Source organism: Myotis lucifugus, unplaced genomic scaffold (genome assembly GCF_000147115.1).
Source record: "Myotis lucifugus unplaced genomic scaffold, Myoluc2.0 scaffold_1, whole genome shotgun sequence".
NCBI classification, from domain to species: Eukaryota; Metazoa; Chordata; class Mammalia; order Chiroptera; family Vespertilionidae; genus Myotis; species Myotis lucifugus.
The window spans coordinates 27046841-27059201 of NW_005871049.1; the positions used below are offsets into that span (position 1 = coordinate 27046841).

Below are 12361 nucleotides of genomic sequence, written 5' to 3' on the forward strand. Positions count from 1 at the left end.
TGCAACATTTTCCTTTGTAGTGCTTAACTAGCTGGGCATTCCACTGCACCACTGTTGATGCCATCTATGATGTCATGAGGGTGGCGGCCATCAACATTGCAGCCCACAGACTGGGCAGTCCCAGCATCGCTTTAATGCTTCCAGGGAGTTCTCTAGCTGAAGGTCGGTGCCGCATCTGTCGGGCAATGCTGACAACCTCATCAAGCGTGATATTCCCACTGTGCTTCGTGTTTCGTTTTGTTTTGTTTTGCTTCATTCTGTCTCTTGGCGGTCCTTTGAGGGCTTTGGTGATCAGGGCAGAGGCAGAAGGCACTGCCTCCAGCTGGGCCTGTCTGTTCTGAAGGGTCAGTTTCACTGTAATCTTCGGACCCTTTCAGTCACCAGTTGCTTTAGCAACGTCATCACCAGCCTTTTTTTGGAGACAGGCCCAGGGGGCCGATCTTGGGGGCCAGGGCAGACGTGGCACCCACTCCCCCACCAGTCCCCTTCAGGTATAGGACTTCGAGGCAGGTGGTTTCGGATGAACCCGGATTCTGGACGACGGAAGAAAATTGCACCTCAGCCTCTTCTGAGCTGAAAGCCGAAAAAGCCTGAAGATGCTTTATCTTCCTATTCTATGCCACCTCCGCCCGCTATTTCCCCTTTAAACACCATTACTCTTAGGTCTCTTCCAATGTCTGGGAGAATGAGATTCCTTCCTACTTAGCCCCCAGGCCCGATCGTTGGGCTTCGGGTTCCAGCTCCTCTGAGAGTGGATTTCACTTGCTGGGTGCTGGTCCCCTGACACCACTGGAGGCTCAGCTGCGCTCTAGTTCTGACGTGGGCAGCAAGGACGAAGATCCCCAATGGGAATCAGTGTGAGTCTCCATGTGGGACTGACTGGGAAGCAGTGCCCTACTCCCCCCATACGGCCTCTGAGTTGGTGTCCTTTTGGGTCCCATCCTGGTCATTGGACTCCTCACTAGAGTTCCCCCTCCCGAGTTCATTCCCTTCTCTGGCCTGGCTGGTAAAATTAGAAATCTGCCTTGGTCCCTCTCATGGCAACTTCAGAACATACGTGATTCCTCCCGGATATTAACTTGGCCCACCCAGACCTGGTGGGTGCCCTGAGCTCAACGGTCAGGTCTGGCAGGAGTCTGCACAGCCCACCTATGGCAGGATCCACTGTGCTGTGGCTGGGCACCGGGGGGCCCCTCTGCCTCCCCTCGGATCTGCACTGGGCCTCCGCATGACTGGAGAACACTCTCATGCGTGCTCTCGGTGCTTTCTCTCACCCCAAAGAATCTCTGAGGTCAGCTTCTAGCGCCAGACACACAGCATCTGTATACTCAGGGGGAAGAACCCACCACGTCCGCCCCCTGCCCATCTCTGGGAAGCCAGTCCGCTATGTGTCCTTATTTAACCCAGTGATGGCCTCCCCTCCCTGCTCAGACATTGTCCACCCCCCAATGTTTGTTCACAAAACTCATCTGCATTTTAAAATCAGCTCTTATCAACTTCTACCCTATGTTAAAAATATTTGACCCTATATTTTATTATTCTTAAATTCACATTCATGTTTTAGGACGTAGAACCAGGGAAACTTGTTTTCTGGGGTCTGTGAGACAAAGAATAATCTCAACCAACCCTAGCCGGTTTGGCTCAGTGGATAGAGCAATCAGCCCACAGACTGGAGGCTCCCAGGTTTGATTCCTGTCAACGGCACATACCTTAGTTGCAGGCTCCTCCCCGGACCCTGTATGGGACACATGTAGGAGGCAGTGTGTTTCTCTCACATCGATATTTCTCTCTGTCTTTCCCTCTCTCTTCCACTCTCTCTAAAATCAATGAAAAAACTACCCTTGGGTGAGGATTAAAAAAAAAAAAAAAAGAATAGACTCAACCGCCAGCCATTTACAGAACTTTAAAGCATAGGGAAATGAGAATCGGTATTGTATTTGAGACTCATGTGTGTCTACTGGCAGTTCTCTCCAAGTCATGCCTTTGTCTTTTCTCTCTTTTTCCTTCATCTTACTGAGCTGTCTGTCCTCTGATATATGTCTCCATCCACACTATCCATTTCAGAACATAAACTCTCACAGATTAGGTCTATGTTCAAGATGTATTATTCTGGAAAGTACCTATCACAATGACATCCGCACTTAGATTTTTTTTAACTATTGTATTTTCATCATAATGATTATCTTATAATTAAAGTGGGAAGGCAAATTAAAGGCATTATAGTCATTTGTGGACCAATATGGTACTTTATATAAAACTGCAAAGGTAATGGGTGTGAAAATACCTTGTAAAGTATTGTTCGTTGTTATTTCAGTTATTCTTATATTATTACATTTTTATAATGTGCCAGTTAAGAAAAGTATAGTTCCCTCCATACTGTAATTATGTTTTTAACCAGAGAGAAAGCACTTTTAGCCATGCTTCCATTATTTCCTTTACAGCTATTTATTTTCTTTATTCTGTAATAGCTGTGAATGTCTAGGATGATAGTCATAGAATTGTGCCTCTAAAAGAGACTTTAACATTCTTGTCCATTTCTTTGCCTTTAGGCAGGGCTGCCCTTAATAAACCTATTCAGACAGATGAAGGCATCTGCAACTGAAAAAAATAAAGGGGATGTTTTCCTGATTACAGATACAAAGCGTACATTTTAAAAAAGAAGTTCTATGTGTTCCCTGCAGTCAATACCAAGCATTTCTGGTTTGATAAAACAAACAACTGTATTTCCTTTGCTAGTACTTAGAGTAAAAAGCATCGATTGTGGTTTGATATTACTGTTCTTGGTAATGGGTTTCCTGTCCCCTTTCACCCTCATTGCCTCTGTCTACAACCATGACATTTAGAAAATAATACCCTTAGAAAATGGTCAAAACAAGAGGACCAGAATTTTAAAGAAAAAAAAAGTGCAAATCGATACAATAACCATTTTTTATATTTTTCTCCTGTAGTTACTAATACATATACAGATTTTTTTAAAAAAAACTATAATCATATACTCAATTTTTTTTCATGTAACATTACATTATAAATTTTCCATAGTCTGACCTGGTGCTGATATCTTCTATTTTAATAAATGTGCAATATTTTATTAAGGGAATACAGCAATTTTTGTTTATTTTCTATTATTACATAATGAGAAAATAAACATGTTGGTTACACAGGTTTCCAAATTTCCAAAAAGTAACATTTGTAGGACTTGGTCTCTAATTCCAAATTACTTTTCCCAATGATTCTCCCAACTCCTCCATCACCAGCCTCGCACGAGTGCTCTGGCGCCGGATGTTTCAGTGACTTTAATTTGCACTAAGTTTGGAATCGGTGCCTTTAATGCAATTCATCCTTTGAAAACCAAACAAAGAGCGGGGAAGTCACTTCAGCTGCTGCACACATCAGGTTATTTTAAACATTCGATGAACTTCTGGTTATTAGAGAATGATCTAGAATCTTCTACCAGATTGTTAGATAGACCAGATACATTAAAAGGGCAGTCAGGAAATGAGCACTGCCCCTGCCTGCCGACTGCCCCATCTGCACCCCTTGCTCTGAGGCCCTTTCATACACGTAGGAATTGAGCGTATTGGAGAAGATTCTCTTTTCTGGCCTGGCTGTATTTCTCCCCTCCTGAAAGCGTCTTCAGTGGCTCCTACTGTCCATAAGGAAGTCCCAAACCCTGAGTCCTGGCTCTGAGGCCATGGAAAGGGCATATGGACAGCAGTAACCGAGCACTGGCCGCAGGCTCAGAAGGCCCGGGTTCAAGTCCCAGCCTGTGCTGATACTTCACCCTCCAGTTTGCTTACGTGGATAAGGATAGTATCCATCTCACCGGGCTGTGTGGACGATCAGGTGAGAATCCATTAGGAAGCGTCCAGAAGGAAGGACCTCCTGAAGTGACTGCCTTCCTTTCATTCCTCTTTAACCTGGGCTCCGCCTCTTTACGCCACCGCCATGGGTTCCCCACACCCACTGTTGCTTTTCTGTTTCTATGCCTCCGCTCATTCTATTCTCTCCATCAAATGCTTGTCCTTCACGTCTCCAAAATCCGACCTAAGACCCAAGTAGGAAGCCTTTCTGGAATGAAATGCACTCCTCCCCCTGGGCCACCGCCTCCCTCGGAGCATCCATCATACTTGGCTGCATGTGAGAACTGTACATGGCGCCTCGCCTGTCTTTTGGAAATGGAGCTCGTTTCTCAATGTCCTTTGTATCCCAAGCACAATGCCTGGTACAAAGTAAGCACCTGCTTATTGTTGGTTTTGTTTGATCCCATCCTATTAGACGCCACCCTTTCCCCCTGCTCTCCCTTCCCTGACTTCATTCATTGTATCCCGTAGGCAGGGAAATTCCACGTTGAGCCCATCCACCGTGAACAATAGAGATGGAAGGCTGTGAACTTCCCCTAACCTCCGAACAGGCACACCAGGATCCCCACAAGTATATGAAATGACAGTCCCGAGAAAGGGAGAGAAAAATAAACCCCGGCCTGTGGAAGAAGCAGCTTTCGCATGTCTGAGTCTGTCTGTTTTGGGAGGTAAGCCAAAATCAGGGGTCCAAGACTTTTCCAATTCGATTGCATTCCATTTATTATTTATATAGCGCATATTGCTGTAGTCTCTAAGCACTTTAAAATGAAATACACATACCTCTGGGAGCGAACAAGGAAATGAGGAATGGGGAAGGGGGGAGGTGTCGGAACATTGGTTATCACTGTGAGCCTGGTGAAGCCTACGCTGAGACAAGCCGCTCCTCCCCTGCCTGACACAGGTACGAGTAACGTATTGTTCAGTGTCAGGGGCATAAATTTACAATGGGAGCTGGAAGCCAACCTTTGCAAAAAAAAAGAAAGAAAAGAAAGGAAGAAAGAATAAAAAAAAGCTTCCTTTATTCTTTGCTTGAAAAATGCAGTTCTGGGGGGCAGGGGCTGGAGGAGGTTAGGACTCCCCCCCAATACACACACACACACACACACACACACACACTCCTCTACTATCCACCTGGAAATTCAGAACCCGATCAGAACATAATTGCTATCCACACTCACCATATAAATATCACCCTTCAAGATTTTTTTTTTCATTCTTTGTGGCAGCAGACACCACAAACGCTAAAGCTTCCGGATGCTGTGTTTTACTCACATGGTTTGGTTTCCTACGTCATTTGGAAATTCTCAAAAGGGAGGAGAAAAGGAGAGAGTCAGGTAGGGTGGTTGGAGCACGAGAGAGCACCCCACGTCCTGTCATTTGTCCCAAAGGCCACACCACCCATACACATACAGTAGGGGGTCAAGCTTGCTTACCTTCCAACTGAATGCTGCCCATCTTTCCTGAGAATGTGCCCTTCATTAAGGAGGTCTAAGGCACCCTCAGGATCTCTCCTGAAGTAGAAAAGCACCCAAATGCTTTGACCCTAGACCTCAATGTTTTTGATGGCTTTCAATGTGCTCTCAGGCAAACTCACACTGTCTGGGGGCGGCGCTCTGATAGGCAGGGTTGCTCGTGGAAGCCTTGGGCCAGGGGAATAAGCTACACGGAGATGACTTAGCCTGCTGCTCAATACCGTCTTCAAGGATTAAAAATGCCGATTCCAGTGGGAGCAGAGTGCAGGCTGTAGAGGTTATTGCGTTTTGAAGCATGTTCCACGTGAGTGGAGAGGGCAGGGTGGGAGGGGCTAGGGAATAAGACCCTGACAGACATCAGTCCCTACAGCAAGGAGGCCAGACGGGCTCCATGATTCAGCAGCTCAGCTGGACGGCAGAGGCAGGCAGGCAGGCGGCCTCTCTCCTCTACAAACAAGGCTTTCAAACCTTCAGTCTCCTGTGGTTTTCCATCACATGTGAAATGTTCTTCTGTAGCTGCCCACCCTCCAGGAAAGAATGTGGGACCCAGCAGCTTTCTGTGAGCAGGGCAGGGGGGACAGGAGGGAGCCTGCGTCCGTGTTCTGGGAGGGAAATGGCCTGGAGAGAGGTGTTAGCACAAGAGGTGTCAGGGAAAGTGTGAGTGTGCTGCGGGGGAAGAGGGGAAGGGGCGGCCAGATGGGCCTGTAAGAACACGGGCCCAGGATCTTGGCTTCTCGGAATAGTTAGGAGTCAGGGCTGCGTGTCCTGCATCCATGTCACTGGGGGGAGGGATGAGCATGAGAGGGAAGATTATTATTATAGGAATTTTAAAGACAGAGTTGAGCTGGAATGATGATAAACTGGAATAGGAACTACTAAAGTATAGATTCATTTCTAATTGAAGAGAAGGAGGAAAGGAAGGAAGGAAGGAAGGGAGGATGGAAGGAAGGAAGGAAGGAAGGAAGGAAGGAAGGAAGGAAGGAAGGAAGGAAGGGTGGGAGGGAGGAAGGGAGGAAAGGAGGAAGGAAAAGAAAACCTCTGTGGCTTGTCCTGTGTCACCCAAGGCTTCAGTCTGCTGGGAGTGGACCCCAGGAATGGGAGCACTGTGCTCCGTATCTCCCCGGAATGGCTTAAACGGTGGGGAGTGAAGAGGAACTCAGACACAGAAGACACCCTGGACTTTCAGGAACCACACTAGGTCCTTGGAGGCAGCCTGAAGCAGGAAGATGTGGGCTAGGGGAGCCCCAGGATGTGAGGTGCTGGGTCCTGCAGGACCCCTGACTGGCCTTGGCCCTCTTCGCGTTCTCCCAGGTGCCGGTGTGCATACCTAAATTGCTACGTTACACCCACGCCTATTTGTATTTTAAAAGATTTCACAGAGTGGATAACACAACCCAAAGGAATGATCAACAAAAACGTGCAACAGAGTGGGTACTCAGTACTTTCAGTTAAATCATTTTTTAAAGAAAAATACTTTAAAAATTTTATTACATTTATTGGGGTGACATTGGTTAATAAAATTATATAGGCTTCAGGTGTACTATTTTGTAATACATCATCTGTATTCTGTATTGTGTGTTCACCACGCCAAGTCAAGTCTCCTTCCATCACCATTTATACCTCCTTTTACCCCCTTCTACCTCCTCCCACACCCCCCTCTCTCTGGTAATCACCATACTGTTGTCTGTGTCTATAAGATGGTTTTGTTGTTGTTGTTTGTTTGTTTGTTGCTTAATCCCTTCACCTTTGACACCCTATCCCTCAACCTCCTCCCCTCTAACAGCCGTCAGTCTGTTTTCTGTATCTATGAGTCTGCTTCCATTTTGTTTGCTTGTTTATTTAGTTCATTAGATTCCACATATAAGTGAAATCATATGGTATTTGTGTTTCCCTGACTGCCTTATTTCACTTGATCCCCATGACAACCCGGTGAGGGCAGAGAGCAGCACCCCCTCCCCATCTACAGAAGGGAAGAGCGAGGCTCATCTCTAGACGGTAACGAAGTGAGTGGAGGTGCTGAGTTCTAAATCCAGCACTTTTCACCACGTTCAATCTGTTTTACCTGCACGACTGGGCAGCCTCAGCCTGTGACATCTGGGCAGATAAATCTGTTATTGTGTGGAAGAGGTGTGTGTGTGTGTGTGTGTGTGTGTGTGTGTGTGTGTGTGTGTGTTTCAGGGTCTCCTTAAACCGTGGGGTGCAGGAAGCTCTTTCAGCTCTAGCCAACCGCTGCCATGCAGGAAGGTGAGGCCAGGTCTTCCAGCTTTTCGAGTAGCTGGATGTTTACATTTGTACACGAAGTCTGCTGTTTGAATATCGGGGCATTTGAAAAGGAAAAGCAATCAAAACAGTGTGCACACTAAGCCACTGGCCACCACTGTGAGATTCAGCCTGCAGTCTGTCTGCGTACCTGGCTCCTCCCAGGGTTATTCACAGAGAAAGTACAAAGGAGGTGCCGGTCATGTCTGCACCCCCTTCCTCATCCTCTCTCCCCATGAGACTCACCTGATCGGAATATCTGCCCCTGGATTCCTCATCTCCTTTGTCTATCTCCCTTCATCCGAGTCACTCTCACTTTGCTTTGGGGATTTGGAAATTAAATGCCGCAAGGGAAACTTGTTTTGTTTGTTTGTTTGTTTAGCATCCTAGACTGGGATGAGCTAGATAGGAGACAGCTGGGGGGCACGGCGGTTGGAAAGGGGGAGCAAGGAAGGATTTGGAAGCACCAGGCACAGGCACTGCCCATGAAGGAGAGGAAAGAATGGGGCCGATGGCACTCATAGCACATATTACTCAGTGATGAAATAGAGAGGAATCGGCCACGAAGCAGCGGCGATAAGCATGCCCGCCGTGTACTGTACTGCGGCACACAGCTGGATACACATCTCTTCTGACAAACCCAGGCCGTTTTACTGTCCTGAGCAATGACAACAAGGCAAATGTGTCTGCTATCATGGAAACAAATCCACGGCGGAAGGAGAATGACGGACTACAAGAAAGATACTCTATTTTCATTGTTCTAAGTAGATGTTACATCTCGTGGCGGATAGGATTTCATAAATGAGCAGCAGGAGATTTGGGGACTAACGGTAGTGTAAGTGCTCTCATTTGGTAATGAAAGTGCTTTCGACTGTTATGCGTTAGTAATTCAGGCAACAGTATTTCTTAGCTCCTATTGTGTACAAAGTAGCAGGCACGGTTGGGGCGGGGGAGACAGGGAGAGGAGGGATGTTGCATTTTCTTTTGAGCAGCTTACAGTCTAGCGCTATTAGATTTGCAAGAAGAATGAAGCTCCCCCACAAAGCCTATATCAAATCGTAAACTGTTTTAAGCAATTAAAAAATATCTTAGACACTGCTTCCAGAAAACATGTCCCTTTGTATTCATCTGAACATAATTCAAACCACATTTAGTAAAACCCTCTGTTACCCTGTTGTATGGCCACTTTTTTTATGTTTCTGTAAGAAATGCTCTTTGTATCTTTAAGATTTTAAGCAATAAAAGAGTGTTTATATTTATCTAATCTTATGGCTCTCTGAGGCTGGAGGATTCAATTACTGTAGACAGTGATCCTTCCTCCTAACTCACACTCCCTTTTCCCCATCCCCCTTTTAATATAATACTCACACTGCCATGTATTTCATACATATTTATTAAAAATACTAGCACTTCCCTCTCCCACTCAGTTCAGCAGGCCAACACCAAAGTTAGGTAGTCACACCTGTCTTCCCACTTGTCAAGCCTGCTGGGTTATCCGTACACACAAACAGTCAAAAAATAAGGCAGAACAATGGTAATACTACCCAGTAAGAAGAATGAGATCCAGATGCTCTCAGAATAAGAGAGGTTTGATCCATGCCACATTAACTTCACTTTCACTGCTTCCCCAACTGGGTCAGAAAAAAAGCAATACAGGGCCAGAGAATTGTGCTGACACTGAGGAGTGTCTTTTAGCAAGATGCAATTTTAAAAATAATGTCCAAGTTACTTGATGTGTTATCAAAAGATCACCTTAGATCACCCTGGCCGGGTGGCTCAATTGGTTGAAGCACCGGCCTGTATACCAAAAGGTTCCAGGGTTCAATTCCTGGCCTGGTGTGTACCTATGCAACCAATTGATGTTTCTCTCTCTCTCTGTCTCTCTCGCTCTCTTTCCCTTCCTCTCTCTAAACATACCCTCAGGTGGAAAGAAAATCACCTTATATTTATTAAAATTTTTTAATTCTAAGAATCAAAAGTAGCCTTTACCTCAGTGCCCATTTCCTACCAAGACTTCTCCACTATCATTTACTTTTATCTCTTCTGTGACAGCTAACCATCAGTGATATAATGCAGTCTATATTTGGGATATCCGTGGAAGTAGAACCCTATTTTCCAGACACAAATTTTGTGTGGCTTTTAAATAAGTTTTAAGTAGATCCTGACCTCATAGAAAAAAAAAATGAGAACAAGTGACTAATACTCCCAAAAGAATCATAAAAAATCAGAACACTCTAAAGAATACCTTCAAAAAAAGTTGACTAAAAGTCTTACCTTGGGATTAAACAAGTGACGGTGTTTAAAATCTCTTGGTTGGCATCCCATCCTTTCATTAGTCTCTGAGTATCTTGATATCATCTATGCATTTCAAGCTTCTTTCTGACATTCTCTCAATAATTTTCAAAGCTACTCAATGTGCTGCTTTCAGAAAATCAATAAAGATGACTTAGACTTCTGTGCAGTGAAAGAAAAACAAAAGCTCAATTGGCCTTGTTGTGCCTTCTTATTTATTTAAATTAAAAGAAATAAGCTAATCTGTACTGAAGGCAGAATCCACCCAGGTGTGACCAATTGGTGTTACTTTATTTTTCTTGACAGTGATTTTGCAGAAATCCCTATCATTTTTTTTGTTGTTGTAAATTTACAATAATCAGAAAGCTCTTTTATTTTCTTTCTGTGAAAATTAGTGATTGGTCATTTCTAAGTATAATGCCCATATCTGACATTCAACAGTTTGACATCTGTATTTTAAATCATTCAAATCGCAGATTTCAACCTACAAGCTTATGCTTTATATTCTGACATTAAATAATTTCAAACTCTTTATCATGTGGTCAATTATTTCACTTTTCAAAAACAATTATTAATGATCACTGCAAACAAATGTCCTGGGCCATATCTTCAAAACAAACAGATACGCATTTTCATTCCAGGGTCCTTCTGCACGGTGACCGTGGGGGCAAACATTGCGGCTGTTACCCCCCGCCCCCCAGCCTTTCTCCTCCGTGGCCCCGTGACTGTGACTCTCGTTTGCGTGGCTCGGGGCCAACAGAAATGCCCATGGAAAGGCCAGCCCCTTCTGAACAGAGGGCCGGCGGCCTTTGTGAAAGATGAGAAGACAAAGCCTAATACAGTGAAACGTCTTTGGAACATTTTCCAGGGAACTGAACATTTTGAGCGTTGGACGTGGGAACATGCTCCGCACAATGACGCGTTTCACTGCACGGGCCTTGCCCGACATTCCAGCGCACCCCGCACGGCCGAGCCAGGGGAGGGCTGGTCACAGGCTCAGGGGGGCTGGCCTCCCGCCCCGTGTGGCTGCACAAAAGGGTGGATGACTTCCGTCTGAAACAGAGGCCAGGTCTGTTCTCAGCTCCCCTGCTCTGGAGGAGGGACGGGAACCAATACCCATGGTTACTTGAGCTAGTTCAGGTGGCTTAGATAAGGGCAAACAGCGCCTTTGTGTGCTGCCAAACCCACTTTCAGAGCGAACGGTCGCTGGCGAGGGTGAGCAGGCCACACTGCGTGTCACCTCTAACTGCTGGGAGTAGGAGCTGGTTTACTGTCTTTCCTCTTTGTGCTTCGCTCTGCTGGATGCGATTCTATGATGTGCTATCATACCATGGTTCTCGTGTTTGAAACCCCCTCTTCTTACGCATAGTAATTTATTTTAGAACTTTGGAAACCTGAGGACAACATCACCGAATATCAGGGAGCAGGATAGGCCATACTGTGCTTTGATAATGTCAACATCGAGCTCCAGCCTCGTGGCTTTCTTGTTGTTTTTGTTTTTTGCTGTTTTCCCCCTGGAGAGCTTGTTTGGTGGATGCAAGAAATTCTACTCACTGGTGTTTTTGTTTTTTAAAATATATATTTATTGATTTCAGAGAGAAAGGGAGCGGGAGAGAGAGATGGAAACATCAATGATGAGAGAGAATCATTGGTCGGCTGCCTTCTGCAGACCCCCTACTGGGGATCAAGCCCACAACCTGGGCATGTGCCTGACAAGGAGTTGAAGTCAACACTCAACCACTGAACCACTTTGGCGGTGCTGGTTTGTCTTTTTTTTTCTTCCAGTTATCTAGGAGCATTTTGATATTCAGATTACCAAGAATCTGTTGTAATGTGGCCTTGGGACACAACAGATCAAGATAGAGGCTAATGGAAACTGGGTTTCTTAGGATGGATGATAAGTTTTAGCTGATTAAACAATGTAATTAATCAAGTCACGGGACAAGGCAGGAATGAGATGACATCTTTTGAATTTAAAATCGTTTAAATTTTGCCCTGAAAATCAGAGGGAATTTTAAAAATACACAATTAGCCTTAGCTGGTTTGGCTCAGTGGATAGAGTGTCAGCCTGTGGACTGAAGGGTCCTGGGTTCAATTCCAGTCAAGGGCACATGCCGAGTTGTAGACTCCATCCCCAGTAGGGGGCATGCAGGAAGCAGCTGATCAATGATTCTCATCATTGATGCTTCAATCTCTCTCTCCCTCTCCCTTTCTGAAATCATTAAAAATATATTAAAAATAAATAAAAATAAAAAGATACAATTAAGACAAGTATTGTTTAAATAGAGGAGTAAATGGTTTTAGACATTTTAAAAGGTATGCATGTTTATATGTACATTTGGGGTTTTCCCTTTCCTGTTAGGATTAAGTAGCTTTTAGACTAAATTTATTTAGGAGTTGATTATTGGTTTGTCAATAACTACCCAATTTTTGTAGCTCTTTTAAAAATCACTTTAGCACAAAGAATAGATGTTTTAG

General features: G+C 45.0%; 1 pseudogene; it reads right to left on the reverse strand.

Moving 5' to 3' along the window:
• Nucleotides 1–23: 23 nt before the first annotated feature.
• On the reverse strand, nt 24–7869 carry LOC106697527 (annotated as a pseudogene).
• Nucleotides 7870–12361: the final 4492 nt, after the last annotated feature.